Genomic DNA, 8,242 nt, shown 5'->3' with positions numbered 1-8,242 from the left:
GATTCTTTACCGACGGAGCTATGAGGGAAGCCCAAACTCCTTAAGATGTCTTATGTGATCCTTCAACTGTTTTTGTTTGACTAGCACAGTGGGGATCTCCTTTGTCTTTTTTTTTTTTTTTCAGTGAATTTGCATGCCTCTTCATTGTTTCCTAGTTTATCACCATGCTAAAAATCCATAAAGCTGTCCTAACAGCTTCCTCATAGACAGAGTTACCTTTCTTGGAAATTGCTGGCCTTTTAGACTACTGTCTTAGCCCTGCTTACTTGTCTAGTTTCATTTCCACCCACAGCCTTTTGCCATTTCTTGTACTTTACATTCAAGCCCTTCTGAAGTGCTTGCAGTACAGAACAAACAGCTATGCTATGTATTGCATTGAAGTGTTGCCAGACTAAATACAGTTAATTCTTCAGAATAAAGCCTATTGGTCCTCTCCAAGAAATTTTCCCTCAAAACCTTGTTTCAAAACTGAGGTGCAGTATGGTGCTTTCTCTCAGCACCTATTGCATGTACATCTTCCAACACTCATTTCCCCGTCGGTACTTTAGTTATTTACAAGTGCTGCCCACCTGGACTGTACGCTCCTTGAGAGCAGGGTAGTGTCCTTAATTTCTCTTTGTGTCCCTAGTGCCAGACATGATGGCCTTTACATCTCATTTAACAGTGCCTACTGTTGTTATTATTAAAGAAATGGGGCCCACGGATAAACAAACAGCAAGAGAATAGACAACTCTAGGAAACTGAGCATATGTTGCTAAGCATAGTGGATATAACTGTATCTTACCTGCTGCCAGAACTCATCGTAACAATGTATTCCATACTTACATTTGTAAGCATTTCAACCTCGCTCTCACTCATTGAATATTTGTAAGACGTCCCCAAGTCTCTTTGTGCTATCCCATAGATTCCTAAACCGAGATCCAGAGACTTCCTGTCATAGATGGTGTCTCCAATAACTGCCTCTGAGATCGCATGCAAAATCTTGTGATTTGGTTCTTTCATTTTGATAGGAATCAATATTATAGGTATCTACTGACTCTTTCCTCCTTCCCTGATTGATAGCCAATTTAATAGCTTCAGCTACATTCTTTGTTGCCAACTCTTAATGTGAGGCAAGCCAAAAACCACGCAGAAACTCTTTCTCTTTCCTCTCGCAACTGCTTCGAATTATTCCCTTGCCTATCATTATAATGATGGCACGACCACCCACTCGTCATAAGAAGTTGTGTGGTTTTTTTAGTCACCCAGGATCCTTCCATTCCTCACTCCTAGTGTTGGAGGCACTGAATGTAGTTCACTCTATGTATTAAATTATTGGGTTGGCCAAAAAGTTCATTCAGGTTGTCCCATAATATCTTACAGAAAACCCTGAATGAACTTTCTGGTCGACCCAGTATTTCTAAGCTGTTGTCTTATTTTTCATCTTCCCCGAGAACAGGCCGTCATCTTCTCTCATCTGAACTCTTGACGTTGCCTCTGCTCAGTCTCATCCACGGTCACCATTCCTAAAGAGTCACCCCATCCCCCAGGTCTGATTAGGTCACCCCCTTTACCAAGGGTAATTAGTGAAATCACTCATTTCAGTGATACACAGAATCCTTCACAATCCTGAACCTGCCCCAGTCACAGGAATTCAGACATGCCAAGCCCTTTCAGGATGCTGCTCTCAGGATTCAGAACTTAGTCTGTTTTCTTCTCTGTTCTGACTGTTTTTCCCTTTCCTTCTTTTTCAGTATAGGTATGAGTCACAGTATATGACTTATAGTATAAGTCATACCTATACTGTAGCACTGATTTATTGGTGTTATTACTATGTTTTTTATATTTGTTTCTGCCTGTAAAAGCTTTCCAAAATAATTGAGGCTTTTGGTTAGAAATGTGCCCTATTACATTTTTATCCCTAAAATGAGCGCATTGCCCACCTCATTGAGTTAATAATGATAACAGTGCTGAAACTGATCAACTGCCTCCTTGTGCCAGCATTGTGCCAAGTACTTTACACAGACCCCCCCCACTGAGTCTTCCCAGTCCTTGTGAGGTCATACAGTGAGCACTGGCCTTTTACCTGCCTAATTTCTAACCTCCCATTCTGTTTGTGGAGAATCCATAATTATGAGTCTTGGTGGGAACAGTGCCCACTTTGCAGTTTGAAGGCTGAGTCTGGCTCACGTACTTGTCACCACTCTCTGGTAACTAGGGAGTAGTCAGGGCATGGGACCCAGGTTACGTCAATTGGGTGCACTCACCTTAAACTTGGAATCTGCACAAAGTGCCGCAGAGATGCCGAGATAACCCCCAGGGGTGTGCATCACTGTGGCGACCCAGGTCTGGCTGTGACAGTGCCGGTGGTCAGGGCGGGCCCATTTTCCACAGCGACTTCTCCACCATCCCGTTTTCCTTCCAGTACAACCTTTTTCCAGATAAGTTAGCCAAGGTTTATTTTCCTTTTAATATTTATTTATGTATCTGGCTGCATGCGGGATCTTTAGTTGTGGCATGCGGGGTCTAGTTCCTTGACCACAGATGGAACCTGGACCCTCTCTATTGGAAGCATGAGTCTTCGCCACTGGACCACCAGGGAAGTTACAGCCAGAGCTCATTTATGTTGTCTTCAACAAAGAAACCTGACTGATACAGAAAGTTCAGCTGTTATCCCCATCCTACAGAGGAGGAATGAGTAGGTACTCAAGTATATTTAAAGAATAAATGAGACATTTACATATAGCTTCTGAAAGAAGTTTCGATTTGCTTTAGTTATTAACAAGTTTGCATTAATGGTGATCATCTAGAATTTATAGGGAACTAAAAGACAAGGAATAAGCAGACCCCTAAAGAGCTAGTCTTATGATTTTTTTCCTGCAGGTATTATTTAGCCCATCCTCAGATACCATCAACACCTGTACCTCCCATACTTTATCAGGAAAAACATATGCTTAATGTAATCACTATAAAAGTACAATCTTTTAAAAAGATTAAATCATGTTTTGAACATCATTCCTGAACATATTCTCTAGAAAGAAAGTAGGCTAATACATGTTAGAAATAATTCCTAAATAAAGGACAAAAATTAAAGCTAAAAACCTCATTTATTAACGCTGTTGTCATTCAGTCACTAAGGCATGTCTGATGTGAACCCATGGACTGCAGCATGCCAGGCTCCTCTGCCCTCCACCGTCTCCCAGAGTCTGCTCAAATTCATGTCCACTGAGCCAGTGATGTTATCTAACCATCTCATCCGCCGCCCCTTGCTCCTTTTGCCTTTAATCTTTCTCAACATCAGAGTCTTTTGTGAATCAGCTCTTCGTATCAGGTGGCCGAAGTATTGGAGCTTCAGCTTCAGCATCTGTTCTTCCAATGAATATTCAGGATTGATTTTCCTTAGGATTGACTTTAGATTTGATATCGTTGCAGTCCAAGGGACTCTCAAGAGCCTTCTCCAGCACTACAGTTCACAAATATCAATTCCTTGGTACAGAGCCTTCTTTATGGTCCAACTCTAATATCATACATGACTGCTGGAAAAACCATTTCTGCCATTAGAGTGGTATCATCTGCATATCTGAGACTGTTGATATTTCACTTGGCAATCTTGATTCCAGCTTGTGATTTGTCCAGCCCAGCATTTCACATGATGTGCTCTGCATATAAGTTAAATAAGCAGGGTAACAATATACAGCCTTGTCATACTACTTTCCAATTTTTGAACCAATCAGTTGTTCCACATCTGCTTCTAACTGTTGCTTCTTGACTCACATACAGGTTTCTCAGGAGGCAGGTAAGGTAGTCTGATATTCCCATCTCTAAGAATTTTCCACAGTTTGTTGTGATCCACACAGTCAAAGGCTTTAGTGTAGTCAATAAAGCAGAAGTAGATGTTTTTCTGGAATTCCCTTGTTTTCTCCATGATCCAACAAATGTTGGCCATTTGATTTCTGGTTCCTCTGCCTTTTCCAAACCCAGCCTATACATCTGGAAGTTCTTGGTTCACATACTGGTGAAGCCTAGCTTCAAGGATTATTGAGCATTACTTTGCTAGCATGTGAAATGAGTGCAACTGTGCGGTAGTTTGTACATTCTTCAGCATTGCCCTTCTTTGGGATTAGAATGAAAACTGACCTTTTCCAGTCCTGTGGCCACTGCTGAGTTTTCCAAATTTGCTAACATACTGAGCCACACACAATGGTGTGGTCTCTTATTTATCAATAGATGCTTTAAAAGAAAATTCCTTAACCAGTTCAACACACTTTTCTAGTTGATTCTAGATCTAGTTGATTCTAGATCCTGGAAATTTCTATGCAGTGTCTTTCTCATTTAAACTTGCACCTAGTTTTTCCTGAATTGTTATAGTGGTCTTAAAATTAAAGCTGAGAGACCTCTTGGTCATCCACTCTCTTCTCAGTCCCTGCTCCTGATGGCCCTGAGGGTATGTGTGCTGGGGGCGGCCCCCAAGAGTAGGATGTGCTGGGGCCGGGGGCTGTCTAGGAGGGGAAGTGTCACTCTTGCAGCAAGGATGGGGAAGACGAGGAGACAGCAAGGATAGGCCCAGAAGCAGTGGCGTCCAAAGAGGAACAAGCAGTAAAAAAATCTCGGCATGGAAAATGCCAACCAGGAGACTGAAACAAGGATGAAAGGGGGCAAGACGCTAATAAAGGAGAGCCTGTGGCCGTCCTTTTGGAAGCCGTGTACCTAGAGGAAATCGTAGGCGCCATGTTAGGCAGCCCTTTCTGCGTTATAGATGGGACATGGCTCAGAGGCTTGCAGAGCCACAGGCAAGGGTGAGAGAGGAGAATATGGGAAGCACTGGGGAGGAGGTGAGGCAGCTTAATGGAAAAGCTTTGGGAGAAGCAGCTGAGTCATAATCTGCGGGCAGTTAGCGCTGACCGCCTCACCACGGCCATCGTGATGAGTTACGCCTTATGCCGCGATGCCCGATGCTAATAGAGGTACATCTGCTTCCTAAACTTACGTGTTCGTGACAGACCTTTGTTGTAAATCTTCTGGTGTTTCTTGTGGGCTTCCTGTTACCGGCTTCTCATTGACTGTTGTTTTTGACCCAACCTGTTAAGTTTCTGTCAGCGGCAGTTTTACCTATTGCATGGAGAGATGTTCATTATATTTACCGTGAAATTAATAAAGCAGTTTGAAAATGCATAAAACAACAGCAACAACAAATAAAACTGAAACAATAGTCTAACCGAAGGTCATCACCTCAGACTCTTTAATTAACTGTCAAATGCCTTAAAAATAATGTTTCATCTAATTTGCCATATCCTGTGATCTCCAGCTCGAGTGGGATAATTTGAAGAAAAGCAGAGGAAAGATGATTATTTTTTCTTTCCAGATTTCAGTGGGTCAACTGTAATTAATCAAGTTGTAGAAATTAAAAAAAAAAAAAAGTGTGAAGGCCCCTCTAGAGGTGCAATATTATATTAAAACTTATTTGAGGTGAATAATGTGAAGAGAAACTAGGTTCCAGGCCTGTGACCTGTAAAGTCACTTAATCTCTCTGAGACTCAATTTGCTCATCAATAAAATAGCAATGATAATGATACCTCCTCCTCAGGGAAAGCACTAAATAAGATAATACAAAAATGAAAACGTTCTGCAAACTAAATGGAGGTTTGCAAACAGTGCATTACCAATCCCACGTGTACATCATGTAAACAAGAATAAATGCATTTGTAAGAATACATGCCCATATAATCTTGAACTTGTTACATGCTAGAAAAGTTTGAAATATATTTGAGAAAGAAAATATAAATATTTAAAAATAAAACCAATGATAAAATTTATTTGAAGTTAACTTTGTTTTAAACTTAGAAATTAATTTGAGAAGTCAATTATAGAATGTCTTCTAAGGTGCTGAAATATGAATGTTTAAAAACTCCATAAAAATTTATGTAAAACATATAATTTCTAAAAATTTTCCCAGTCTAGAGAAGTCTTCTGCTGTAGCAGAAGTTCTGCTGTACTTCTAGGAATATAGTGAGAAAAGTAGTTGATTATTTTTGTTGCTTATTATGAATATATGATTACAGTTGAATTTATGGATATTATTTAATTAAAAAACCAACATGTCTAGTTGAAGGAAGCCTTAAGAAGCTATCAAAATAAGCTTGAATTAAATTTTGAGAAAGGAAACTATGCATACATATTTGCTTTAAATAAATAATCTGCTTAAAATATTCAGTGACACAATTTGGAAAGGTCAGTTCTGCACATCCTGCTTAAATAGTGCCAGAAAACACACCGAAACATTAGTGGTGTTTAAAATCTTCAAGATTGTATCTTTACAAATTAATCCCAGTTTGATTGCAAGTTAATCATTTTCAGTGCCTTATTGATCTGTATTTAGAAGTTAATATCATAAACAAGTTTCAACTCTCAGGCTGCATTTAATGCCCACTGACATATCCTGTGCAGGTCTCCACATTAGCACACTTCCTAATAATAAAGGATATTTTATTTACTAGTCTGTGAGCTCACCGAGATCCTACCGGTCAATGGGTTCATAAAAGGCGTGCATTGAGGAAACTTTTGTGCAGTGGACCTGAGCTGAATACACTTGAGATTTTCTATGTGTCCATGATCTTGACAGTCCTTCAGAAATGAATATTTTTAAAACATTTTAGAACTATGTTATAGAAAGGCAGGGTTATAGTCAATGAAATATAAACCACCATTTCACATATAATTCAGTATTTTTTGAGCTGTCACTATACTTATTTTTATTTTTACCAATTCTCCTTCAGTTTCATATGAGTTAAACATTATGATGCTGCTATCTTACAAAAAATATAAAAATGAAAATAAATTGTACCTTTTCTCAAGGTAAATAACATATTCAAAGTTGATATTGCATAATGCAAAAAATTACTATGTATATAATATTTTAAAAAAGACTCCGTGTGGGGAGTACTATGTAGACAAATCAGTGATACACAGTATTATTCTGAAAGCAGTGTTTTTTAAACAAATGAAAATATTGGCACTGACTGACTTCCTTGCCTTAAAAATAGTAGTTTCTTGAAACAGACCAAGGAAGTATCAAGTAATCTCTGACCAGGAAGTATCTAATTAAATATATGTCAGAGTTAAATATTATCCTTCAGTTAATAATAAACGTGAGTCTGAAGTGAACAAAGCCTTAAATGGATTCACAGAGTAATAAGCAGGGTTCACTCACTTATGCTTTATCGAGTATACCGAATGGTTGCTGTATCAGTCAGCCTTTGCTGCAACCAACACAATCTCAGTGGCATATAGCAGACAGCATTCACTTTTCTTCCTGTCAAGTATGTAGGTTGCCTGGGACAACTCTAATTCAGGCTGCTAGTAAATTCAGGTCTGCTCTGCGTGTCTCATTCCAGGGGGTCAAAATGAAGGGCCAGTGGCTACCTGGGGGTACATTCTCCTTGAGGTCAGAAACCTGCTGTGTTTCCTAAAGCCTCGGCCCAGAACTGGCGCCCTGCTGCTTCTGCCACCGTTCCATTAGATGAAAAAGTTAAGATGCCCAAGTCTAGCATCAGGAGGGCAAGATGAGTGGTCTTAACGTGGACGCATAGGTAGTGAATGTTTGCTAACAGTAATCAAATAATCTAAATAATCTAGTGCACTTATTAGCAATTCAAAATGATACATTAAAAAGGGTTGGTAGCTTAATAAGAGGCATGTGGAAGGCTTCTGAGATTCTGGTAATGTTCTGTTTTTCACCTGAGTGAGTGGCAGTTGCTCAGGTGGGTTCATTGGTGCTAATTCTTTGAGTTATACATTCATTCATTTATGGCCTTGTACTTTTTCTGTAAGTTTGTAATACTTAAAAATAGAAGCTTGTATCTTTTAAAAAGAAAAAATAATCTGAGACATTTTCAGCATTTTTTTTAGCTTTCTAAAGTTTTAGTTACTTTCTCTTAGAAGAGTCAGATTGAAATAAATGGCATGATTCTTGAAATCTTTTGTTAAAAAATTGCTGTGAGAAAACTTAGGTCTTGTCAAAGAAATACATCCCTAAGATGAAATAAATATTATATTTGCACATTAATTAATAATGTGAAGATAGGCTGGCTAAGTTAATTAACTCAAGCAAATTCTAAAAAAATGTCTAAGGTCATTTCCGGGTACAAACAAAATTTTTAATTTTGCTCTTGGATATTTTAAAACAAATGTCTGAACATTGTGTGTCCCACTGCACTCACAACTTCAACTTTCCCCCGAAGAGGCATCTACTAACCTGGATTTCTAG

At 39.1% G+C, this 8,242-nt stretch overlaps 1 pseudogene; it reads left to right on the top strand.

Moving 5' to 3' along the window:
* Nucleotides 1–4,582: 4,582 nt before the first annotated feature.
* LOC120860404 lies at nucleotides 4,583–4,976 on the top strand (annotated as a pseudogene).
* The last annotated feature ends 3,266 nt before the right edge of the window (nucleotides 4,977–8,242 follow it).

This window comes from Oryx dammah, unplaced genomic scaffold (genome assembly GCF_014754425.2).
Source record: "Oryx dammah isolate SB20612 unplaced genomic scaffold, SCBI_Odam_1.1 HiC_scaffold_11072, whole genome shotgun sequence".
Lineage (NCBI taxonomy): Eukaryota > Metazoa > Chordata > Mammalia > Artiodactyla > Bovidae > Oryx > Oryx dammah.
The sequence above is the reverse complement of the archived record's forward strand: the minus strand, read 5'-3'. Positions and strand labels throughout refer to the sequence as shown.